The sequence below is a fragment of the Rhinichthys klamathensis genome, unplaced genomic scaffold, assembly GCF_029890125.1.
Source record: "Rhinichthys klamathensis goyatoka isolate OS25496 unplaced genomic scaffold, OSU_Roscu_1.1 h1tg000192l_1, whole genome shotgun sequence".
In the NCBI taxonomy this organism is placed as follows: Eukaryota; Metazoa; Chordata; class Actinopteri; order Cypriniformes; family Leuciscidae; genus Rhinichthys; species Rhinichthys klamathensis.
The window spans coordinates 395,104-422,855 of NW_026606718.1; the positions used below are offsets into that span (position 1 = coordinate 395,104).

At 40.8% G+C, this 27,752-nt stretch overlaps 1 long non-coding RNA gene across 1 annotated transcript in view; it reads left to right on the forward strand.

Moving 5' to 3' along the window:
• Positions 1-24,315, forward strand: part of LOC130095647 (uncharacterized) — a 99,522-nt gene extending 75,207 nt beyond the window's left edge. Inside the window, exon 3 of the long non-coding RNA XR_008808144.1 lies at positions 23,977-24,315. This is a non-coding gene — a long non-coding RNA (uncharacterized LOC130095647). The remainder of the gene's footprint in view (positions 1-23,976) is intronic.
• Positions 24,316-27,752: the final 3,437 nt, after the last annotated feature.

Consider the following 27,752-nt stretch of genomic DNA (forward strand, 5'->3'; position numbering starts at 1 on the left):
TAGTCATAATCATCCTGATTTAAAATCCTAAATATCAAACATGTTTGATATTGTCGGGGCGGCCCATTGTGTCCTCGAGCAGATCGGAAGGGTTAAGATTTGATCTGAAAACGCCTCACATTACCAGATTATCTAGGCCGAACATCAGAACCAACCAATGCCCTGGACACGATTTTTATTTTATTTTTATTTTTTCTCAGAATGTCGGGAAGGGTAAATCTTCCACAAATCGTCCTGAAACTCCTGTAGTCTGAGCCCGGCCTAAATGGGTCATATAATGCCATTTTTGTACAAGCTAATATGATTCTTTAGGGTCTAAATTAAAAGTTTGTAATGTACTTTAATTAAAATTTCTCATTAGTATTGTAAGAAAAAACGTATTTTACCTGGTCCAAAACATCTCTGTTTTCAGCACGCCGTTTCAGTGCATATGACTTTAAATGATAATGAGCTTTGCTCACCCCGCCTCTCTGTTCTGTGCGTACACCATTTGTAACTCAATAACACAATAATAATAATTCATTACATTTATATAGCGCTTTTCTAGGCACTCAAAGCGCTTCACATGGAAGGGGGAATCTCCTCAACCACCACCAATGTGCAGCATCCACTTGGATGATGCGACGGCAGCCATATTGCGCCAGAACGCCCACCACACACCACTAAATTCTGCAAAGTTTTGAATGAATAACGCATCAGCACCACATCTTGTTCAACTGGATAGGCAAATGAAAACATCAAAACAGAACACCCCCCCCCCCCCCCCCCCCCCCCCTCCGTCGCTAGCGTGCCTCTAGAGGACAGGGAAGTGAGGCTTTTTTATTCGCACAGCTCTTACTAGCTGGCCTCCGTTACTTTGTTTCAGCTGGAAATGTCATGTTACAGAACTAAAATGGCTTGCGAATGCCAATGAATGTTGACTTTGAAGTGTGCTCTGAAAATGAATAGTTTAAACAGGGAATACCTTGCAAAGAATTGTTAAAGTAGCTGAGGTGTTTGTCTTTGTTTATGCTGGCTTTACAAGAACACAACATTATCCAATGGTAAAATATTCACACTCTTTTCCAGAAAAAAGATCAAATGAATCGCAATTAAGCCGTTTGAATAGAAACTTGACCTAACAAGCCTGGATTGCAGCCTCTTTACCCAAACAGACAAGATGTCTGATTATCACTAATTAAAAATGATTAAGCACCTACTTACCTGCGTCAATAACCATTGATTGAGAGGAATGCTGATGCGGGGAAGGTTCTGGAAGAATTCCAAAACACTTTAAAATTTTTATGCTCAAACCAGAGAGGATGCTCATTGACCCAAACAACCAATCATTAAAGTCCTTTGCTTCATTCTCTCCTTCAGAAAGCTCACGGATCCATTTGCTTTCTCGGCCGCTCACAGGTTGCATGCCATTAATTGAAAGCAGAGGGAAGTGTGACCGTAGCCTATTTTAGTCTTGCAGCATGCTGAAAAAGTAATTTGTCATATTATATAATGCACTGAGAGCAATACTGCAGCCCTTTGCATAAAATTCAAGAGATGTCTGGTTTATAACTTGGAAAGTTTCTGTTTAAGGCTGAATAGAAGCACTTCATCTATATGCTGGGTGTGGGCTCTGAATTCAAGCTCAGCTCATGATGACTTTATTTTCCCACCACGATAACAGACACCGCATTGCAAATTGTTGAAGAGATAGTTTACCCAGAAGTGAAAATTCTTTTCTCATTTACTCACTCTCAGGTTGATCCAAAATTGTATACTGAAAGTGAACAACTGAAACTCGTTTCACAAAAGGGGACATTTTGAGTAATGTTTTTTTAACCTATTCATAATAATCTTTCACTCTAGTTTGCTCTTAACTTCTCTGACCAGACCGGAGTCAGTGACTACGTTTACATGCAGCCAATTTTCGGGTTATGGTCGGGTTAAGGTCACTATTCGGGTTTCTGAAACATTAGGGATAACCCGTTTACATGCGTGAGTAGAGAGAGTTACTGCTGTATACATGGAATTGCAATATCCCGATGTAAACGCGATGCGCGGTTAGCGTCTGGACGTACGGACAACCTTAAGACGCAATATGCGTCATTTCCGATTCTTCTTCCTGTATCCAAAGACAACAACAACAGCAGCACGCGGATAATGAATAGTTCGGGGCAGATAGCGATCGCCTTTGTTTGCGCTTTGGTGCTGGTAACGTTACTGACCTCGCTCCAAAAGTATGCTGTGCTGCGTCTCGCCATGTTTACTTCCGGTATACTGCACGCGGGTTTTTGTATGCGCCGAGAAGTTTCTCTACTCAAAAGACCAAGATTCCTTGCGAATAGAACATGCGCAGAACACACATCACTATGGGGATATGCCGATACGCGTTTACATGACCAAAAATTCGGGTTAGAAAAGGGGTACCCCAGGTATAATATCCCGGTTTTTAAAATCCGGGATATGAGCATATTCGGGTTTTTGCCGGTGTTTACATGGCCGTTCGCGACCGGGTTATTGCTAATATCCCGGTTTTGAACGGGTTATTGGCTGCATGTAAACGTAGTCAGTGAGATGAACTTGAGCACTGGATTAGTGAATGAATCATTCATACCCCTTTCTGAAATCAACTGATAAATAAAAAAATAAGTCTCAAAGAACCTTCTCTGATTGGATTGATGTCAGCAAATTGAACTTGAGCACTGGATTAGTGAATTAATCATTCAGACCCTTTTCTGAATCATATGATTAATTAAAAAAACACGACTCGCGGACCTTCTCCAACCGGACCGAAGTCAATGAGTTGAATTTGAGCACTTGATTAGTGAATGAATCATTCAGACCCCTTTGTGATTCAACTGATTAATCAAACAATATGACACAAAATAATGATTCGTTCACCACTCATACATGACTACGACTATCATTAACTCATCAAGGAGAGCAAAGGTGGATGTCAAGATGTTCGGTGAGTAATGACAGCTCACACAAAGCTGTCATATAAATTCAGAGGACTTGCACTACTCCTTTAAACGAATCACATAAAACAAATGAAACAGTCAGTAACTAAAAACAGTTCAATACAAATGAAACATGATTGTAGGCGCTAGTTAGTTACTCCATTCTGAGAGTTCTTATATCTTATATCTTCACCTCTGACACAGATGTTTGAAATATGAGAAAATGAATATTTTATAGATTTGCTTTCTAACTTGCGCACTTCTGTGTATTTGCTCTATAAAGTGAATACAAGGCTGTAACAGAAGCTTCTGTCTAACGGCAACTTCTGCGCTGGAGGGAATTGTTGTTTTTTTTGCATTGGGTTAAGAGTCCTTTCAACAACTGTTTCCTCCAGAACTCATATCCATAATTAATAAGTTTGGAGGTAAAAGAGCGTTAGCACAGTGGGAGAGTCTTGGCTCAAGCATCAAATATTTGATCATTGCTTCTGATTAATAACGGCCCTGATACATTTCTGCTTGGCACACATGTATTAATTATGATGTGATGAAAACAGCTCCCTCATGGAAATGTGCAAGGAATGTACTTGTGTCAATTAATTGGTCTTGTCAAAATAAGATTCTTCTCTGGAGGATGTGTTTATGAAAAACCACAGTGGAAATAGTCTGGGTAGACTAAAAGCTACATTTAGCTGATCTACAGTATGAGTATACAACCAATGTTTTTGTGATGTGTTCAAGCAGGTGCAGTAACCATGGTAACAGAAACTGGATGATGTGTACAGTGCATTAGAGATGATAGCTCAAGGTGCTGTGATTGTACGACTTACGTCCACACACACATCTGTCATCTACTGTATCTATCATTCGATCATTCTATCTATTGTTCTGATTGTATTTATTGTATTGTATTGTATTGTATTTAGATTTAGCTCCTGTTTACACTTAATATTGGATGCGTTGTGGTTGATCGGATCACAAGTGGGCGACGCTAAATACAGGTGTAAATGGGGTCTAAAATATTTTGAGCTTGTCCACTTTTGACCACTTCCAGAAGTAGTTGACAACATCCGACCGGATTGCTTGTAGACGCTCATGTGGTCAAATGTGTTCGAACAGCCATAACAGACGCCTACTCTCCGCCTACTGACTTAAGCCGCGTTTCCACCGCAGGAACTTTCCCCAGGAACTAGGAACTTTGGGGTGGTACTCCGTGTGTTTACACCGCAGGAACCAGGGTCTAAATGAAGTTCCGGGTAAAAATCCCCCCCCCCCCAGAAAGTCCCTGCTGGCGAGGTAGTACTTTTTCAGAGTTCAGGAACTTTCGGGGTGGGACTTGTGCGCTGAACATGCTGATTGGTTCTTTTACCTTGTTCTCTCTGCCGGATGGCGCGCGTTCGTCCCATCCATCTCACGGTCATGTCCGCTATAGCTGATAACAAACGTTGTCTATCTAGCATTACGAGCTTTCTGAAATGAATACGCTTTGGTATTAGTGTTCGTCTCTTTTCTGCCGTTTTGTTAATTACCTCGTTAGTAAACCAATAGATCGCACACAAAAACAGCACAGCTTGAATCTCCTCAATACTTAAAACTCAAAACAAGTACGCGCAGACTGGGAGGAGCAGTCGCACGCAGTTCAACGTCAACAGACTAATCTTCCCGGTACTTTAGTCCACGGTGTAAACACAGTGAGCAACCGTTCTGGGGCAAAAAAAAAGTTCCTATGAAAAAAGTTCCTGGGACAAATAGTTCCTGGTAATTGCGGTGGAAACCCGGCTTTAATGTGTAAATATTATTGGAAGCGATCTAGCCAGACGGGATTTAAACTTTGACGGCTAAAGACCCAAATTTGGTTTGAAGATGAAATGCGTACCAAGCACAATGTTCTCTCATCATTCCTGATTTCTCACTGTGTTCGAGGTGGTCTTCCGTCAATCACAGCAGAAACAAATATAGCTGCTGCTCTTCGTATGTTTTTATGTCATCCTTCGTCTTCAGTCACGCGTTCATATGTAAATTCCACAAGCTTATTTTGTCCATTAGATCGAAAGATCTGAAAAAGCCCATACATTTACCCGCCCATAGACCCTCCCTCAAAGAAATCAGGACAGAAGTGGTCGAAAGTGGAAAAAAAAGAGACTCATTAAAGCACCAGGTGTAAATGGGTATATGTTTCCCTCGTCTTGTGATCTGATTGACCAAAACGCATCTTAATACCAAGTGCCTTAGATCTATTGTCCTGTCTATCTGTCTGTCTAACATTCTAAATCTACACTCACCTAAAGGATTATTAGGAACACCTGTTCAATTTCTCATTAATGCAATTACCTAATCAACCAATCACATGGCAGTTGCTTCAATGCATTTAGGGGTGTGGTCCTGGTCAAGACAATCTCCTGAACTCCAAACTGAATGTCAGAATGGGGAAAGAAAGGTGATTTAAGCAATTTTGAGCGTGGCATGGTTGTTGGTGCCAGAGCCGGTCTGAGTATTTGACAATCGGCTCAGTTACTGGGATTTTCACACACAACCATTTCTAGGGTTTACAAAGAATGGTGTGAAAAGGGAAAAACATTTAGTATGCGGCAGTCCTGTGGGCGAAAATGCCTTGTTGATGCTAGAGGTCAGAGGAGAATTGGCCGACTGATTCAAGCTGATAGAAGAGCAACTTTGACTGAAATAACCACTCGTTACAACCGAGGTATGCAGCAAAGCATTTGTGAAGCCACAACACGCACAACCTTGAGGCGGATAGGCTACAACAGCAGAAGACCCCACCGGGTACCACTCATCTCCACTACAAATAGTAAAAAAGAGGCTACAATTTGCAAGAGCTCACCAAAATTGGACAGTTAAAGCCTGGAAAAATGTTGCCTGGTCTGATGAGTCTCGATTTCTGTTGAGACATTCAGATGGTAGAGTCAGAATTTGGCGTAAACAGAATGAGAACATGGATCCATCATGCCTTGTTACCACTGTGCAGGCTGGTGGTGGTGGTGTAATGGTGTGGGGGATGTTTTCTTGGCACACTTTAGGCCCCTTAGTGCCAATTGGGCATCGTTTAAATGCCACGGCCTACCTGAGCATTGTTTCTGACCATGTCCATCCCTTTATGGCCACCATGTACCCATCCTCTGATGGCTACTTCCAGCAGGATAATGCATCATGTCACAAAGGTCGAATCATTTCAAATTGGTTTCTTGAACATAACAATGAGTTCACTGTACTAAAATGGCCCCCACAGTCACCAGATCTCAACCCAATAGAGCATCTTTGGGATGTGGTGGAACGGGAGCTTCGTGCCCTGGATGTGCATCCCACAAATCTCCATCAATATGGGCCAACATTTCTAAAGAATGCTTTCAGCACCTTGTTGAATCAATGCCACGTAGAATTAAGGCAGTTCTGAAGGCGAAAGGGGGTCAAACACAGTATTAGTATGGTGTTCCTAATAATCCTTTAGGTTAGTGTATATTGCTCTATGGTTTTATCTATCATTCTCTATATCAATTTATCATTCTATCTCTCTACAGTTCTATATATTGTTCTATCCATCATTCTGTCTGTTGTTCAATATATTGTTCTTTTGCTCTCTGTCTATCAGTCTGTATATCATTTCTATCTATATCTATTCATCTATATTCTATGCAACGACCTATATTGTGCTATCGTTTTGTTGTTTATCTGTCGGTCTATATCTAATCATTCTTCTGAGGTATTTTTGTTTTCTAATATTTCTACAGTAATTGCAAATATTTGTTACAAAATATTTTCAAGTAGCCAATTTGTATATTGCAAAATAATTTTCTTGAAGTTTTGGAGATCAAATGCCTTCAAATACACTGCGTACTACGAATGTAGAATTGAAGAAGTTAAATTATGTATTTAATTTGTGCAGCAAAATGCAGTTACTACACCAACACTGAAAGAGAAACATGCATTTAAAGTATTTTGATTGATTTGGTTGATCGGTTTCTTTCTACACCTTTTCTCTGAATCTGAGCATGATGGAGGCAGACTTACCTGTCAGGTAGAATTTTTTACATTGTCATGTTTTTACAAAAACAAAAATGTATATAAATTTGATGAGGAGCCTGTGCTGTACTAATGAAAGACCAGAAACGCCTCTTCATATAATTGCACAACAGAAAACAGTTTGCTATCAAAGAACTGCTTTTTCAGAGCTCTGTTTGTGAAGTGAAAATGTAGAGCCACTACATTCTAACTTTTGACATTATGGTAAATTCAGTTATGATTATTGTATTCAACATGTTTTAAGAGGATTACCAAAGTCTCTGTGTGTTTGTGTTCGCTTAAGCTTTCTTTGTGCACCTCAGAGTCGAAAGCAGAGGAACGAGCCGAGTCTCTCTAATGCAAAGCGTAATTACTACAGTGATCCTCTTGCTTACAGCTTGAGGAAAATGGAGGAATGGATAGACAAATGGTGTAATTAGAGGATTAGGAGGTCTTGGGTAATAGGGCAATAGCAGTACCCACAGCTAATTATCCTGTTTCCAATTTCCTGTTTTATTAGTCCTGGTGTGTATGTGTGTACACACACTACACTATTTTTAGGACAAACAAAGCAAGTATAACACATCCCAGTGCATGAGGTCTGGTTGTTTACTGTAATAAACACCCTATCAGAGGAAAATAATGCTTTCATTTTTGCCGTTGGCATGATGTGCATGGCTGGTAGCATTGCACGGAGAAACACTCATTACTATATAATGTCACAACAATTTGTTTGTACTGTCAGTGTTTTCATATGTCAACCGCTAAAATACAAGGAACTAATAACTTAGACCTGAGAGAGAAGAGAGAACCTACATTAAGTTGACAGCTGATTTTAAAGCAAACATTTTGTCGTCATCTTTTATTTTCTCTGTGTAATTTTCCCTCTCTATAGGACGTATGAAAAAAAAAAATATATATATACAGCCAGCTCAATATTGAGCATTGCCCCCAAATCACAGTCCTCTCACCTTTTAATTTTTTCCAGTTAACTTTCTCACCTGGAGACAATCCCTCGGAGAGAGAAACCTCATTCTGTCTGTCATATTTACTCTTCTTTTTCTTGTAAGATGAGCTTCACACCGCCGTGGCTCAACTCTGCTGAACCGCGAGCAGCACTGATGTAGCTTTCCATCACCCGTCACAGCCCGTATATAAAAAAATAGAGTGAGAGAGAGAGGAAAATTAATTAAATTGTGCGGGGACAAAGGCCCAGGACATAAAGGTCTGCTGTTAGCATTTTTCTAGCCCATTGATTCCTTGTTACAACTGCACATTATGGCTCCCAGAATCCTCATAAATCAATTTGCACACCATTGTCCTTTTGAGAGAGCTCTCCCTAACACAGCACACTGCACTGCGGAGGTGACCACCATAATCTATTGTTTGAGTTTAAGAACTCTCAGCCGACATAAGACCCCCGAGACTTCAGAGGCTGGCTACATGAATCGCCGGGCCTGGAGATTTTTCTACGTTTGGTCAGCTTGCTTTGACACGTGGGAAGACAACAGTGGATCTCCAGGAATCCAAACATATGTGAGCTGTATATTCCGCTCTATCTACCTTGACCCACATTTCAGCGAGTGCATTGTCCGTGTTTGTTTATCGGATGCTTTGTTCTGCGCCAGATGTGCCCGCTGCGTAACTGGGGAAAATAATTCAAAATTAGAGTGTGAGTGTGAATATTTAGGTAACTAAATGTGTGCTATTATGAGTGAGATCTAAGGAATAAAGTAACTTTAGCTCTGTTCCCAAACATGCACTGCCCGGCCAAAAAAAAGTTGCTGTTTGGATTTAAAAAGGGAAATGTTTAAGAGTCTATGATTTGATCATTATTGCAGTGATTATTATGTTTGTAGCATGTTATATGTTTGGCAACAGTTCTTCTTCTAACTTTAATAGCTGGGTTTCAGTCACCTGATTATGATGATGCGCGAAATTCAGATGGAGGGCAGGGAGTGAAGAGCGCAATGGACGAGATGGAGGAAAGTCCGTACTGTACTTTACAAGCTATTACAAGAGAAAGATATAAACAAAAAATCAAACATATGTTGGACGTGATCCTTACGTTATGAAGAGGAGCGATTTTTCAACTGAATTGAAAGATTTTCCTGCCATCGAGGCGGTAGATATCAGCAACTACCTCGTCTTACAGACATACTTTGACTTTACAAAGTTCGTAAACGTTACACGTTACACAAACATAGCCACTTAAGTTGTATTAACTCACCCTTGACGAAGTGATCACTGCACAAACGGGCATTTTCCCATTCGGCTCCTCCCGACCGCAGACGTAGGTTTGCAAGCCGTTTTTCCGGAGTTTTTCGGTCAATTTCTTGGATTTCCCCCCTTATGGACAACAACTTTTGGTACACGATAAAAACTCCTCGTGGTTTGATCGATTTAAGTAACCATAAACGACGCAAAACATAGGCATTTTGAGTTTGTTATAGTGCTTTCTAAATACAGCAAATCACTTCCTGCCCTCCATTTGCATTTCGCGCCATGGCAACGCAGTGGCGTGACGTCATATGAAAACAAGCTATTGATTGATTGGTAGCTTTCCATTTCTTAAACAACCGTGTAGGATAGGAAGACACATCATGGACATGGAAGACTGGAAAAAACTGGTAGAAGAGATAGACCTGGCCACTGGTCTATGAGACGAAGGACCTTGGCAAATTAACATTTGAACTCCCACACACACACACACACTTCTTCCCCGCATCCCCCACTCTTGCAGAGATCACCCAAACTCACGTAAGAATCTATATGGTTTTAATTTGAACAACTGGGGGGGGGCAGACATGTCCACTGTGAACTCATGTTTACATATGAAATGAGGTCTGGCTATATAATGAAATGCAGCGGAAGGATCAGGGCCCCTTTTCTGTATCTCAGATCAGCCCGTGAATGCTGAGTCGCCGAGATGATGATGAAATTGTAATAATACATTTACATGACATAATAAATTGTTATATTTGATTATTCTAACAGACTTTGACTTTATCTTCATTAGAGTTAAAAGGAATAGTCAAACATTCACGTATATTTAATGATGCACAGATATCATTGAAAAACCTTTTCATTTATGGAGTCAGATGAAATAACGAGTTAATGCATAAGATAAAATGTATTGCATTTAATTAAAAATCCCTTTGCCATGAGAAAAGACGGAACACGCGTGAGACCTCTAATCGAGTACCGCCATTGGATCGAATTAGACGGCCTTACAGACATATTCCGGGATGACAGTGTCAAGGCAGTGTGGTTAGGCTTGTTGTCTGGTTCCTACAAAACTTAAATGAAACTGGATTTTATTCAAATATTTACAGTATTTTCTTTCTCTTTATGTCTGCATTTCACATCTGCCCTAGCTTGTGTGCTAGTTTAGTTTATACTTTTAACTTGGCATATATTACGGATATTGTCAGCTCTATTGCTCGTGATGTTCCTCATTAAGTTGCTTTGCATAAAAGCATCTGTTATGAGTAAATGTTAATATTTAAAGTGACAGTTTTGAAACACTCGACATAGGCAGCACATTCAAAAGTGCGTGTGAGACTCATTTGACTCACAATTGATTCCAGTATGATAGCATTAGGAGATTACTTCGATATGTTCACTGAGCTAGGTATTAGTTTAGTATTATTTATTTATATATTATTATCATATTAATCTTTTGAATTAGCTTTTATTTTTATATTTATTAAATACTTGTTTTAGTTTGAAGTTTTAGCCATTTTCCAGTGCCTTTGTCATTTCAGTAGGTCTATCTGTTTTTTATAATATTATAAAAAAACATATAAATATTTCTACACTGTAAATTTGGTCGTTGTTGTAATTTCAGCACTTCAACTTGAACCTAGTGGCCAAGGAAATTTTTTTTTATTTCAACTTTTTCTCAATTAAGAAATTGTAATTGTTTTAGTTAACAATAACAACACTGGCTGTACTGCACTTTAAGATAGTTTTTTTTTTTACATGAAGGATACATGTTATGCTACTTTTGAAATTGGCTTAAACAAGGTATCTGACGTTCTTCGGAAAAGCTGTCTAGGCAGATGTAGCTTAGATGTAGCTTGTTGCATTGTAATCACATCTTCGCATTCTCTTACTTTGCAGCTGAAGGGATTTCCCCCTCTATGGAAATTTCTTTTGTGATTCCTAAGTTAACTAAACATGCCACTGATGGAATAGGAGGCACTGTTGAAGGAAATCATCCACTGCTTTACTGCACCTTTCTCTCTTCACTCTGTTCATCACAATCATCATTTGATAACCAGCACAATCAACATATTTGACTTTGAACATCCCTCTGCTCTCATGCTGACTGTGAAAAGGACTTAATCAAGTGTTTTCACTTCCGCTGTTCTGCTGGCTACATTTAACTCGCCTGTAATGGTCTTTTAGCAGTCAAGGCCAGGTCACCAAAACTCTCTAGTTGAACATTTTCTGCTATGCAGTGCCTTTTGAACTATAGCTTCTTCTTTTTTTTTTTTTAAATGAATATGGAAATTTAAGGGCATTTTTCTCTAAAAGGGTAAATCAGACTTTCAGAAATACACTCTGGTCAAGCTGAGGCACTTAAACTTCATTATACCTTGATTATTTACTCAATGACAAGAAAATGGTTACATTTGCTCAAACCAAAGTAGTGACATTATTTAAAATTCACCCGAATTGTAACTTATGATATTGTTATGAAAAAAAAACCTAATATGATTTCCATCTTTAACGTTAGTATGAAACAAGTTGTGAGTCTTTTATTCTCTATTGTAATGGATATCCGAATAAAACGGATTCTCGAACAGGAAAAAATTTAGGGTGGGACTTGATTTTGTCCAATGGGAATTGATTGGATGGTTTGCTATTGGTCGTTCTCATGTGAGTGACAGGTTGTCCCGCCCCTTGCACCAGTAAACACATCATCAGAGAAGACAAGAGGGAGGGGAAGTTGTTTTGATTAAAGTTTACGAGGGCATGTGAATAAAAAAAAAATGTGCAAACATAAATCATTAATAAATACTGCAATATTCCATTAAAAAATTTAGAATTGTCAATTTTGATTTCATGGTGACTTTAAAAACTGTGAGTTTAATATTTTATCCAGTATATTAAGACACATTTGCTGAGGACATGAAAATGTGCTGCATAGCAGGAATGACCCAACCCTTACTTCCAAGTCCCTCGACTGCCTTCCTGAATTCCTGATCCAGAGGAATTAAATTTGCGCTCGTGCACAGCTGCATGTTCTGTCCCCGAATCACAGAGCGTGTCAACAAAAGGTCAACGTCTCTCAGGAGCGGGTCATTTGCAGATCGTGTTCCAAGTGCAGCGAATTGCACTGAGAGAAAGAAAACAGACACAATTATCTCACAAGAGTTATTGAGCTCTGTGTGGGAGAGCTGGATTTTAGGGGGTGTGAATTATGCAAGCATTTTGCCTGAAAAATGTGAAATTATTTTACCTTTTTTTTTTTTTTCGTCATTCTCATCGGTTTAATCGGTTTAAGGGTGTTTCTTCAACTTTTGGCCTTGTTGTGACCCTCACATTCTCACTAGTTTATTTGATTTGCCTACTTACGGTGCTCAAAAAGGAATCAGAAAGTATTATTTGACCCCTTAATAAAAACAAAGTGAAAAAAAAAGTGTTTGTCATGGATGATCTGAAGCCAGAAGGGAAATTAGTGCAAAAATCAATATAAATTCACACTATAAATATTGAAGTGATTTGTTTATTTAACACTTTGTTTCCTATTTTTAAAAATGTAATATTGTTATAATTTATTTTCAGTGTTACAGTGTAAAATTCCCAATGGACAATTTTTTTTTTTTTTTTCTTGTTCAAGAAGCTCTTTCTCTCAGAATGGGGAAGTCTGGATTTGAATTTGAATCGAGCCATGGCACAAAAATGTACCTGTAGTTGAAGAAAGACTCATTATCTGATAATTTATCAGCTGTGTTGAGAAGTGAAACTCGAAGACCTCTGACTTTTTGTAACTGTTCATTGTGTAGATGAAAAATTAGGGAACATTGTGCTGGTTTAGACAGTTTTTCTGTGTGTAGACCCTGGGGAACGCTCTCCAGCTGGCAGGGAAGCGGTTGATGTGTTCATATGTGACGGTGAGGTTACAGAAAAGGCTCACCTTCTCTCTCTCTTTCTCTCAACTGCCTCCTTTAGCACATCATCAGCACAACTCCGTGTGCTGCTGTTATATAAAGAACGGAAGAAATGAGTGTTGCTGTACCTCCCATCATTACCCAGTTTAGATTCTTACCAAGCATGTTCTCTTCAGCTTCATCATCACCATTATTCCCGAAAGCGGCAGTGAGCTCACCTGTTACCGCCCAGCTATTCCTGCACACTGAAGAAGACTGTCATGGAGAGAGAATTTCAATCGAGGACACGGTGGGGTGTCGGGCTAATTTAAACAGTAGGGGTGTTTAAAGCCAGGGATGGGAAAGGACACGAGGTTAACTCTGTAATATGCAGGTGATATTAAGTGAGTCGCACCTCCCTCGCTTATGGTTCCTCGTCTTTGACTTTTGAAAGGGCCACTCGTTTTTTTTTTTTTTATTCCCTGCACAATTTTGGGACATCATCCTCGTCTTGAGGCCCCTCGCAATGTTCTGGCTGTCTGCCGCAGCGGCCGTGAGATCAGGAGCCAAGGGCAGCGGCGGTCGCAGCGGCCCCCCTCCCGTCAGAGCTAATGTATTCAGGGCAGAACTTCACGCCTTTCAGGTGCCCAGCATCGTGCCTTGTCAGCACAATATAATCAAATCCAATCTGTTATTAAAAGATGCTCTTGACATTTGGCTCCATCAAAAGAAAAACAAAAACTTTGTGTAATGCGATTGGAGAGGAAGCGAAGTCCCCGATGACCGCGGTGTGCGGCGAGGCGATGTGAATATTGCATCTTCAGCGTTCGCTCGGCACAGTCTGTTTTGCCCCGGCGACCGGCCTCTTTTGTGCTGCCGGAGGATTGCTTGTTCGTTCTTCTATACGATTTGAATGGTTTCTATTAAAATGAGAGTAGCACTGTGAGACCAGGATCGAAAACATATTTTCTCCTCTTGAGTTTCGTGTTCAGGTACCGCTGTGCTCTCTCAGCTATAGAAACACTCTCTGCATTGTTTATATGTTAGATGAAAAGTGTTAATAGTTTTTCCTGTGATGCAATCTTTTTTTCCCCCTCTTGGTTCTCAGAGAAGTCTGATCTCAAAGGAGTGTTGTATTGAAGTGAAGTCTTGTCAACTATAAGACTATGAACTTAGACACTTTCACAGCGTGGAACGGCCTTCTTCTGCTCATGTGCTGCTGAGGATTTTTTTTTTTTTAATTTGTATGTATGAAAGTGTTTCAGGTGGTGTCGTTGTAGGTTTGGCGTTGACTAGTTAATTTTTTATGTATATACATTTTTTTTAATATAATATATTGTGTTTTATAGTTGTTGTATGTTTTAAATATATAGTATAATACAATATTATTATACATAGTAATATACATATACATGTAATTATTTATTTCATAGCATGTTTCATAGCATATTACTACAGTAATATATATGAAATACAGAAAAATATATAAATAAATAAATATAAATATTGTGAAAATAATGGTTTTAAAATAATGTTTTAAAATATAAATTATTTCTGTGATGCAAAGCTGAATTTTCATCAGCATCATTACTCCAGTCTTCAGTGTCACATGATCCTTCAGTAATCATTCTAATAAGCTGATTTGATACTTGTTTATTATCAATGATGGAAACATTTTTTTTTGCTGCTTAATGTTTTTGGAACCTGGCTGTAATACCTTTTTCAGGATTCATTGATGTTAAAATGTTAAAAAGAACAGCCTTTATTCAAAATATAAATCTTTTCAAACAATATAAATATTTACTATCATTTTTTAAAATCAATTTACACATCCTTGCTGAATAAAAGTATTAATTTCTTTACAAAAAGAAAGAATAACATTACAGTATATATTGTTACAAACGATTTTTTATTTTAAATAAATGCTGTTCTTTTTTTATTCATCAAAGAATCCTGAAAAAAGTATCACATGTTATAAAAAATATATTATTTCCAACATTTATAATAAATCAGTATATTAGAATGATTTCTGAAGGATCATGTGACACTGAAGACTGGAGTAATGGCTGATGAAAGTTTAGCTTTGCATCACAGAAATAAATTATATTTTAAAATATATAAAAATAGAAAGCCAATTTATTTTAAATTGTAATAATATTTCACAATATTGCTGTTTTTTTCTGCTATATTTCTGATCAAATAAATGCAGACTTGATGAGCATATAGTCTGTGACATATATTTGTTAATTAACTAAGATAACACACCAGGTGAGATAAAGTATAAAAGGTTAAGGTGAGTTAATGAAGTGATAAATCATCATCATCATCATAAGCAATATTTCACATGCATCCATTTTGGCATTATGACTGTTGCCATAGAAACAAGTAATTTTTTAGTTTGAGCACATGAACAGCTCAGAGTAGAACAAGTGTTTCTCTCTTGTGCTGTTAATGATTGTTTGTTTTGATTATTTGTATTGAGAATTGTAATTATGTGTTTTTTTCTCCATCATGTTACTTTCACCTTTGTTCATGTTAAAACACTTCTTGTTTGCCTAAGAACACCTCTTACATGTGAAAGTGCTGTGTGTAGTCTCTCAGGTAATGAGACATCATTAAATATGCATGCATAATAATTATAAAAGAATGATAAAAATGCTTCAGATGGAGTATAGCGTGTCACAGCTTGCGAAACCCTGGGTTTCTTATTCCAGTGACTTTTACATTAATCTTCCATTTCTTAACCAGCTTGCTTTGCAAGCCTGAAAGCACTTCCACAGCAATATGTGACAGGGTGGTAATTTTTATCTGTATTTTTAAATCGCTGTCACAGTATCCCAATACTCGATTCATCATATTAACCCGAGAGTGGTATACATGCATGCATGGATGTACGTATAAATCAAGAGTGAACCAAAAAGTTTCACGATTTCTTTTCAAAATAATAAGATGCATAAATAAAAACATGAGTGAGTTTAAAACCACGAAACGCACCAATGACAGGCTGGGTCGGACAGTATCATCGATACAACTCAGCACCTGTCTTTATTTATTTATTCATTCGTTCATTTATTTATTTATTCATTCCCGTCGGTGTGTCACCTTATAGGGAGAAACTAAATTGGGAGGAAAATCAATATGATAAACTGCTACTTGTTTTGTGTCCAAATTGTTTCGGTTTGGAAATCGATACCTGTGCCATGGCCATTCATCACGGCGTGAGAGAAGTGGGCGGGCCACACGAGATAACATAAAGCTGCAATGTGTTTTTAAAAAAAAGCCCCATGGAGGTAAGGGGCGAGAGGGAGTGGGAGCGAGGCAATGCGAAAGGGTTAGAAATAGCAAGCGGGGAGTGACGGAGGGGAGGCGAGCGTGCGTGAGAGGGTGGTGGGAAATAGAAAGTGAGAGCTACGGCGCTGATAGATGGATGGCAGCGAGCAGGTTTATCAGCCCCTGACAGACACAATAAAAAATAACCTTCGCTGTAAGGGCCCTGCTCAAATTAATATGGAGCAGCCAGGCGAAGCCGGTGGACCGCCATTAGGTGCCCATTGACAGCATCATTAAGACAATGGGCAGATTATAGAGGTTACTGATGACACATCAGCGACAGGACCGGCAACATGTTAGTCACTTGACCTCTAGAGAACACTCGGGCTGCTCAGGCAAACGGGCCCCGAGCCGACGTCCTCCTCCCTGCGTCCCGTTCTCAGGATCCCCACTGATTAATTCCTCTCGGAAGTCAGGCGCTCCCCTAGACTCGTTATTCCGCCATTTGTCACTGCCGTGTTACAGAGGGTTCTTTGTGTTTTGGGCACGGCGGATCTTCTCCATCTCTTCCTGTCGGAGGAGGCGATGGGAGATGAACTCTGACCTCTGTGTTTCTCACAGTGTGAGGGGATCTAGAAGGCCTCTGGAATAAATGGATCTGCGCTGAGCTCATTACGGAATCCATGTCTGACATCTGTTTCTTAGATACCCAACTGTTTTTCATGCATTTGGCTCAATTGCTTGCTCACTGGTTTATTTGCTTTAGAACTCTGTCGATATTTGGGAAGACATTCAGGCCGGATATTCCCAAATGAAATTGGCCAGTGGTTGAAATTGGGTCCATTGAGATGCTTTTCTACTGAGTTGAAATATAAAAATACACATGGAAGCTTTCCTCTTAGGATTTGTTTTTGACAATGCCTAATACTAATAGGCTAATATAATATATACATCCCTTATCCATGTTATATTAATATTAAAACATGTTTTTAATGTTACTGTACAACTGTGACACATGCTCTGTAGAGTTATTGACAACATATAAATACAGCAAATTTCAAACTAGTTTGAAGTGGCTGCTTGCTGCTGACTCCGGTTATGACATGTTTTTCTTTTTCCTGTTCCTTCAAGTCAGTGCAAAATTGAGTGCAAGCTCATTCTCGTGTTATGTTATTTGTTGAAATGTTGTCAAAAATCATCTGTAGCTATGTTATGTGTATGCATTTGTGTGAGAATGCATTCCAGGTTCATCGTTTCAGTCGAGGAGGAGAACGACCTTTTAATTGGCACAACTAGTCTGCGATTATATCAACAGCACGACGGAAAACCGTGAGTTTTTGCATGTGTGCAGGATAATGAGCGTCTATCTTGGAATGTGCGTTTTACCTAAATCTTTGCACCCCACTGAACGTAAAAGAAAAAAAAGTTATTGTAAGATAACATGTACTTGCACGGAGCAACTGATGTAAAGAACACATGGATCCTTTACTTGCAATTAGATCGTTTTGCATTCTTTTATTAGGTGGGAAAAAAAAGGTGCTGCATCCTTCCGTCATGTTATTTACACCTGAGCTGTTTCTTCAATCAGAGTTTAAATTGCACTCATGTCATCTTTCACTGAACTTCTGCCCTGATTGAGGAGAAATTGACATTTCGCTCATTTATACTCGAGGGGAATGTGTGTGTTTTTTAGGTAACATCTGAGCACAGCAGCAGAAGCGCTTCCTGTCAGTCAAACCCTCCGCGGTTCACCAAAAATCACCTGCATCCGTTTTCACTGATGACTTGTCAGGAAGCTGCGTAAGCCAGAGTGGTTTTGTCGTACTCGTTGTCTTCTTGAGACTAAATTAATAAAGAGAACAAGACAGGGTGAACAGTCCTCTGTGATAATAAGACGCAGTGTGTTTAATCTGAAAGAGGGTAAATCTCTCACTCTTAAAGTGAAGTCTCGGCTTTGATGTGAGTTGGCTGTGGGTGCAGGTGGGCATGTGGGGGGTGGGGGGTGGGGGGGTGGTGTGTTTGGTGTGTGTGGGGGGGAAGGGGGATCAAAGACAACACAAACACACCTCAGCCTTCAATATTTCATGGGGCTCCTGCCTCCTGACCACCACTGAATACCCAAGGCCACGCAATGGCTGAGTCTCTTTTTTGGCACTTTCCATGATCGCTGTGTGTTGTTGATTACTTCACAGTCAGATTGTATTGTGTGCCCTGAGCGTTAGAAGTGCCTCTTATCTTTCAGATATCTCTCTTGTCTTTTCTCACCTCAAAGTCTCCAGGTTTTATGTCTTTCTCTGTCTCTCTTTTTTTGTTGAGGATCTAAACTGATCCAATAAATTTGATCTTCTCTTGATAGAGGGCAACGGTGTATCTCATGCTTCCTTCGTAGCTTCTACAGTACATCATCTAATAGACTGTGAAACATTCTTGAGTGGAATTCAAATAATAATTATTGTAATAATTACAACTGTAATAATAATAATAAGTTAACGGCAATAATTCTGCTGCTGATGATAATAATAATAATCGAATGTTTATTTATTTAATTTATTCAATATTTAAACTTTATTTAAACTATATGTAACTTATTTAAAGCTGCAGTCCGTAGCTTTTTTGGGGTTAAAAATTATCCAAAATACATATTTGAGAAAATACATAACCAGTCAGTGTTCAAAATTCTGCTTGCCTTAGCTCGATTCAAAGCGGTAAGCTTTTAATAATGTTTTTAATTCCAGTGGTACTGGTGGATTTCCGTGGGAAATTCGAGCATGTCTTTGCGTCATTACGTCACATCTGTACACATAAAGAAGGAGTCTCGGCTAGTAGGCTATATTGCGTGTGAGGATGCTGGAGGTGGAGATTTATAGCCTTTTCTCACAGCACTTGACATAATTAAACTTATCAATTTGATGGCGGATCCAGAAAGGTTCAAACGACAATCACCAGTGACAACTGGAGAATCACCCGTTGTAAAATGCAAAAGACTTTGTTCGGACTTCAGAGTGGAAAACTTACAGAAAAAAAGAGACTGCAACCGGCCCCATGCGAAAACAAGGATACATATCGGAAGGACATTACATGTAGTCACGCAATGCTGACGTTGTTAACATTAACAATTTGAGAACAAAGTATAATTTTCCGTATGATAAGCGATTTTTTTATTTAATCAGCAAGATTTACTGCAATGTCAGATCCAGAACCAGGGCCGGCTCTAACCCTTTGGTTGCCCTAGGCGATATTGAGTTTTAATATCGCCCCCCCCCCCCCCCTTTAAAAAATTATAAGTATTTATTAAACTAAACATGCTCTTATAGTTACTCAAAAACTTAAACAATAAATTGTTCATACAAATGCTACAAAGAACGTTCAAGGATATTATCATATGGCGCTTTTCCATTACCAGTACCAGCTCGACTCGACTCGACTCGCCTTGGCTCGCCTCGACTCGGCTCGCTTTTCGCTCCGTTTTCCATTGCAGAAAGTACCGCCACAAATAGTACCCGGTCGTCATAGCGACGCATTTCGTTCCTCGTTGCCCCATCAAGCTCTCGCTGGATCCTCTCTTCGGCAACCAAACAAAGGAATGTCTGCACCTCCTCGTTTGACCACGGCGTATTCTTCCGAGTTGCCATAACAATAGTAGTAAGTTTAGTAACTATCTCTGGCCAAACTATTTAAAATACTCCATCTGGCGCGTGCAATGATGACGCAGATTCTCTGTGACCAATCAGCAGTCGGCATTGTTTTCACGTCACATTTTAGTATCGGGTTAGCTCGCCTCAGCTCGCTTGGAACCTCGCCGGAGGTGGTACGAAAAAAAGTACCCGAAAGCAGGTACAGGTACAACTTTTACACAGTGGAAAACCAAACAAAGGCGAGTCGAGTCGAGCCGAGCCGAGCCGAGGCGAGCTGGTACTGTGTAGTGGAAAAGCGCCAATAGTTGCATTGAACAACTATATTTTATCTGACCATAAATAACTTTTAGTAGATAAATTACAACTACTACCACTAGGCCTACTATTATTACAATCTATTGGGCTGCTCTGCTCCAAGGTTAAGGTTAAGGGGGTTTCTGGGGTATTTCCCCGTAAGAAAATTTTGTGCATTTTAATGTTAAATTCATCAATCTGGTGCACTTTGAGAGTTCAAAATTAAAAGCTCCAACCCATATTCAGTGTGCAAATTGAACAAAGAAAAATTCAAACCTCTTTTAATTACAGTGTCTGTCTACATTACACTACTACATAATAATAGATATAATATTAATCCCATGACAGTAATTGCCATAGGCTATATTGTAAAACAAATGCACTGAAAAATAAAGGAAACTTTCATTAGTATTGTACAAATTTCTATACTTGAAAGTAAGTTATATGTTTGGAAAAGTAACCCAGCGCCGCCAATTAAGCAAAACAAAACCAAACGAATGGGCCACCGATGTACGAGTTTTATGGGCTTGTTAAGACAAAAATAGAAAAATAAAAGTATGAGATGTAGCCTTTGGGGCTGTTTACACCTGGCCACTTCATGCGTTTTCTGTGATCGGATCGTGAAAAGACCAGGTGTAAATGCCCTCTGAAACGCATTCGAGACGGATTTAAATCCGATCGCTCAAACCACTTCAGGAGGTGGTCTGGGCCGCATTCCAGATGAAACTGGACAAGTGTAAATGCATCTGGTTGTTGAAACCACATATGTAAATTTTACTCCTCCCAAAAATCCTAAAAAATAAACGTGTGAGAGCGTGTTATAGGCTATATGTCATGTTATAGTCAGATATGACGTCGCTACTGCAACACGCATTACCGCAGAGGAGCAGCTGAGCATCGATCTCTTCATCAAGCCAACGTGCAAACTATCGCAAATCAAAGTGAAAGTAAGTCGCAGACGCTTAACACACTAATCACCTTCATTAAAAGTAAAGAAACGAAATGATCTTACCAGGGCTGTTGCCGCTCTCTCTTATTGCGGTCTTTGATTTTGAAATTAGCTGATGATCAATAAAATGCAGCGCTTATCTGTTGCTTTCGGTGACGTGCACTCCATTAAATCTGCTTATAGCGCGGGAATTGAAGATCGGATTTATATCCGTTTTGCAAAAACACATTTATGTGACCAGGTGTAAATGGAATCGTTTTGATAAATCAGATAGCTATCCGATCTGAGAAAACGCATGAAGTGGCCAGGTGTAAACAGCCCCTATGTATCGGCCCAAAAAGCACGTCGGGCCCGCGGGAATCTCCCGGTTGTCCCGATGGCCAGAACATTTGACACCTTAATGGATGAGATGAGAAGACTTACCTCTATACTGGGCTTTATTTTTATCTTGTTGCTTTCTCCGTTTGCGTCCCTGTGCACCAGAGGGTTTAGACCGCTTCATTTTCGATCAGCGCGCGCAGCAGCCGAGCACTCGCCTAACGTAACCATAGAACGTAACGTAACGCAACTAACCCCCGCCGCCCCTTTAGGAAATGATCGACAATAATCATCCATTCAATCTAATAATCAGGTTGACAAGTAATTAAACGTATGGCTGAGGGGCGCCTTAGAATGATCATGTTTAATAAACATGTTTTTGTTTCGCTTGTCATTCTAATTCTATGATTAATGGGAAGTAGGCCAAGGGCGACACTAGAGGGCGCCCGCGCCCCCAACACATTTGTCGCTCTAGGCAACTGCCTAGTTCGCCTATTCATAGATGCCACCTACGTCACTAGAAATAGAACGCCGCCATATTGACGACCGATCTCGCCCGGTGGCCGCCCAAACTGCCCATTTGAATGAGAGAGAAAGAGAGATACATGGATACAATTTTAATTTTAGGATCCGATCCTTATTTGTTACCCCCAGTTTTCTTTTGTCCTTTATTATCTGCCCCAGACTTGCCCCAATTTCCCTTCCATGATATATATATATTTATCTTGTGCATAACCCCTCCCCATGGATCGCGAAGGCTTTCAGAGTAACTTACAGACGCGTATCAGGTGTTGCTGGATGGGTAAGAGGCCACCAAGGATTTATATTTAATTATGGGAAATGTTGGTATTATAAAAAAAAATTAAAATGTATGATTTTGGTGGTAGTTTGCTCTGACTAGGTAGCTAGTTGTTAGGTAGTTAAGTCTCAGCTGGTAGCTTGCCAGTTGTTAGCCACGGCTCGCGGCTAGCTGTCATTAATCTGGATTAGGCCTGTCGCGATAGTCAATAAATCAATTAATCGCACGATAAAAAAATATGCTCGATAATTTTTCCGGCCGCGATAATTTCCATTTGCATGCTTTGTTCTCCTCGTCTCTCTCTCTACCAAAGAGACTGGATGACAACTCTGTTTAAGACATGACTGAGACTGACATATTTTACGTGAATACTCTCCAAAACGGACATTTAAACATGATGTTGTGTGTATTTGTCCATTCAGACATGAAACAGCTCAATTCATTACTCGCGCGCTGTATATAGGGCTCTATGGCTGGACGCTTCGGGTCGGGTGTGTGCGCACAGAAAGATGAGACATGATACAATATGAGAAATACAATGAGAGACATTTCTTCTATCCTTTTCTTTTGGTATAGAATAAAATACCAGTTCGGCGTTCCTCTTTCGGCTGTTGCAGCCAACTGCACAACATGTTGCAGGCATTACTGAGACCGTCGGTCGTCAAGATGGCGGCGTAAAGCTACAGTGACGTCATGTGAACCGAAAGAATAGCAATCGCCGGCCCTGTCCAGAACAAAAGTGGATGTTACTTACTTGTTCAGATGACTTTTTCCGGTGAAAAATATTATGTTGCGAATGCCAGGATCCACACCGGCGCGGTGACTCACAGCCATACACTCTCCTCAAACATTGTGTTCATCCGCGCTGTGCGGTGTCGAACTACAACTCATGTAGAGTTAATAATTCTGCAAATAACTGCAATTGCAGATTTCGAACAGAGATGGCGACAAAGAGGAAAACTGCGGACTGCAGCTTTAATTGTGATAATAATAATACTCACCAACAAATAAAAAATGTTTAAAATAATAATAATAAGTTTAAATATTGAATAATAATAAATTAAACATTTGTTTAAATGATTTTTTTTTTTAAATGTGGCTATTATATATAAATATACTGCCATTTTATAACATTATACTATGTTCGAGACAACATATACTATTGACCATGAACTACAGTAGTAGTTCATCAAACAATGATCAAATGATTGAGAAGAGCGTTATATCCAGGCAGATATCCAAATTGGCTGCAGTCAAGCACACTTTCAGCATTTAAAACAGTTGATTCAGGTGCTTGGATTGCAGTGGTGGAGTGACTGATGCTCTGCAGTTTCTGTAATTCATGCCATATTGTGATAGACTTTAATGGAACTGCAGCATGCAGATTGAATTCAGCACATTTTTGGCTTGTATCCCCCTCACACTGTGAGAAACAGAGTTTATTTTATTATTTAATGTGATGGTGCATGCACGTAACTTAGTGAATTAGTTTGAGAGACTTTTCTCTCTCTGTTTCGCTTTCTCATCTGGCCAGACATGGTATTCAGAGGCATGACTGGCATATTCTCCATGTCTCTGACACTTGCTAAGGTAAGCGCATATTATGAACTACCAAATTTGTCATTTTAATTTGAAATGAACCCTGTCATTGCAGGGCCATCTGTGCATCGGCTGTGCAGTGTTTTGCAGTGCCAGTGACGGAACAGCACGCGTCAAAGGATTTGGAGGTGGGTGCTTTTATAAGTAAGAGTGATTCTGTCCCTCAGCAAACCATGGAGCACTTTGCTGGTGACCTTCTTCGTGAGTGGGGCTGAAATTGGATGATTGCGTGCTGTGTTACTGGACAAGTGACAGGTGGCCGTATCTCCGAGCTTGAAGGCAGGCAATCTTACCTGCCCCAGTCCATGTGTTCTGCTCCCAGTTCCCAGGTATTGGATACCCAGCTGAGATCAAAAGCAGGTTGAAGCTTTACAGCAACATCATTATATATTTATGCCCTTATCAGCTTTCATTTCCACGGAATGCATAAAAATTGGTCGCATGAGTGTTGATAGCACAGGTGCAAGTGGGATACGCGCAACATATGCGTTGCAGCAAATGCATGCTGATTTATGTTTGTGAGCTCTCGGCACAGAAGAGCGCAGCACCGTATGCGATTCGGTTCGCGCAAGATCATAAGCATGACTTTGATGTAACACGTCTGCCGTCTGTTTTAGAAAAAGGTGCGAAATTGTATACAGAGACATAATATTAGAGTTTAAGTATGCCAAACTTGTACTCAATTAAAAGTATCTCACAAAAACACTTTTAAATTGTACTTAAGTAAAATAAAAATAAAAAGAGTAAACTTTTGATTAGCTTTAGGCGCATGAAAACAAGAGACAATGGAGGTTTTCCTCATTAAAGTAACGTTATGTACAAACTTTGTAAAGCAGCATGTTTAATAGGTTTTCAATGTCTTGACTATGGAAGCCAATAGGACTCAGGGAAATGTGTTAGGCTACATTAAATTATTAAATGTAATTTTAAACCACAACTGATTATATTTTTGTTTTATGTTGGAGAATAGTTGTTTATAGACTAATCAACTGTTTTTACCTTTTAGTTGAGATCTTGGTAAGAATTTAAACTAATTTATGAGGAACAAAAGCTCTGTTGTAATGGCTGTTGAGGTGTTTCTTTACAAGGACCAGTTTCTAGTGCTTGAAGTCTATTCCAAAAAGAATCAATTCTTATATTTTGAGAGACTGGGAGTCGATTCCACTCAGGGAAGTACTACTCCACGTTCCATAAGAGCCTCACGGATTTTGACTCATCCCATTGACTTGATTCAGATCATCAAAAAGATTCATTCACTGTCACTGATCAATTCAGTGTATGTTACAGTACATCATTGCACCAGATGGTGATGAGTGAGCATCTTGTTTAAGAATATGGGTGATTGTTTCAATCATTCGCTTAATAGATTCAATCTGTCTTGGAATTGATTCCTTTGTTCCAGAATCGAACAATTAGTTGTTTTTAATTAGTTGTATTTTTTTTCTTGAATTTTATAGCGAAATGGTTTGACTTGTGATTAGCTCAGTAAGACAAATAATACTATATTTTCTTCTGTTTTATTATAGTTTTGTTATATAATTTATATTCCTTTCAGAAATCATTCTAATATGTTGACTAAAAATGTTTGTGCTGCTTAATTTTTTTTTGGAGGGAAACGGGATATATTTTTTCTTGATTTTTTTTTTTTTTTTTTTTATGAATGGAAAGTTCAAAAGAACAGGATATAGTAATCTGAAGTTTTTTCTGTTTGTAGTAATAATGTACCTTACACTGTACCTTACACCTCTGATTTCGCAAATGTTTTAGGCAGTCAGTGAGTCCATTAATGACAGCGCAACTTTCTGATTGTTCCCTTTCGAACGGTCACTTCGTATTGCGTAGCTATACGCAGTGGGGAAACTCCTTTTCCTCGATTTACTGAAACCTATATGTAAAACGCATTTGCAGCTGCACAGCTAGCACACTGAGCGTCTGGCACGCTCATAGGCTGTGCTGCCGCAACTGCACAACCAATGGCGCGGGCGACTCTGACATACAGCCAATGAGCTAGCTCAACGTCAGAGCCCGTCAAGGGGGTGTGGTTTAGCCTATAAAAGACCCCCGAATTCGCCATTATAGCAGATTTTACTCCTTCAGCGACAGTACACATGTCCCTGAGCTTTTTACTGTGAATTCGCCGTCGAACAAGCCTTTCAGCCTGAGCGAGCTTCTCTTCAGCAGACTTCGCCTGCACGTCGATTGTCTCCTGACGCCGTCTCACCTGTGGCTATCCGGCGACATCCTATATCCTTTATATTATTGTGATTTGTTTCAGAATGCCTCGTTCATCCTGCGCCACGTGCGGAGGCCGTCTGCACGAGGCAGACCAACACGAGAGCTGCATTTCCTGCTTGGGTGTCGACCACGCGGAGAATGCACTCTCTGCCGGCGGATGTGCGGCCTGCGACTGCATGCCTATCTCCGTGCTGCGCAATCGGCTAGCTCTCTCTCGAGACGGCGATGCCGCTTCAACCACGCTTTCCATTCCGAGGAAGAAGAAGCGTCGCAGCCAACGGCAACCGGAGGGTATGGAGATTTGTGAACGCACGCCGGCCGCGTCCCCGCGTGCTTCACTTTCTCCGACTCAAACGCCATCACCGGTCCTGTTCACAGGAGACCAACGCCCCCCCCCACACGTGGCGGGCCTCGTCTCCTTCGGCGGATCTCTCGAGCGCGACGACAGCATATCCATCGCCGCTTCTGAGGACGAATGGCCGGGCTCTCTCGACCCCGTCACCGCTTCTCAATCCGTGGCCAGTGGATTAGCGACCAGGACGAACTCCGACGCCGAAATGCTTCGGATCCTGACGAAGGCCGTCGCGGACCTCGAGCTAGAGTGGGCCTCGCCCGAGGAGCCGCCTCGTAGTCGACTGGATGGATGGTTTCTGGAGGGGCGCCAGCAGGCCCCGCGTCACAAACCGGCGCCATTTTTCCCCGAGGTCCACGAGGAGCTAACCAAGGCCTGGCGCGCTCCTTACTCAGCACGTGTGGGTTCTGCAGTTTCCGCGACGCTCTCCTCCGTGGATGGCGCAGCGGAAAAGGGTTATGAGTCTTTGCCGCCCCTCGAAGAGGCCGTGGCAGCTCATCTTTGCCCGAGCACTGCAGCTAGCTGGCGAGCTAGAGCCGCTCATCCCAACAAACCCTGCCGAAACACCTCAGCCCTCGCTGGACGCGCGTACTCCGCCTCCGGTCAGGCTGCATCGGCCCTGCACACGATGGCCGTGTTGCAGGTCTACCAGGCCAAACTCCTCCGGTCCATGGACGAGTCTGGCCCGGACCCGGAGACCTTTCGAGACCTGAGGAGTGCTACAGACTTAGCGCTGCGTGCTACTAAGGCTACAGCACAGGCCATCGGAAGAAACATGGCGAGCTTGGTCGTGCTCGAGCGCCATCTTTGGCTTAACCTCACTGAGATCAAGGACGCCGACAGAACGAGGTTTCTCGACGCCCCGGTGTCCAGCTCCGGTCTCTTCGGCCCGGCGGTGAAAGGATTCTCGGAGAGGTACACAGAGGCACAGAAAGCGTCCCAGGCCATGCGACACTTCTTGCCGAAACGGTCGAGCTCCGCGACCAGCAAGCCCAAGCCGCCGCCTTCGCCTCATCCAGCCAAGCTGGTGAAACAGGCCTCTCAGCCCCGCCCTGCGGCTGATAGCCAACGCCAGCTAAGGCCCGCAAAGCGCTACCCGCTCCCCAGGCGTCAAGGCCCTCGACCCAGCGCCGCGGCCGACCAGGTGCCTCCGAAGTCGTCCTAGCACGGAGAGGAAAGAGAGAGGGCTCGTGTCTCGCGCTAGCCGGACCACCCTCGAAAAAGCTGGCAAAACTTCCCACAGC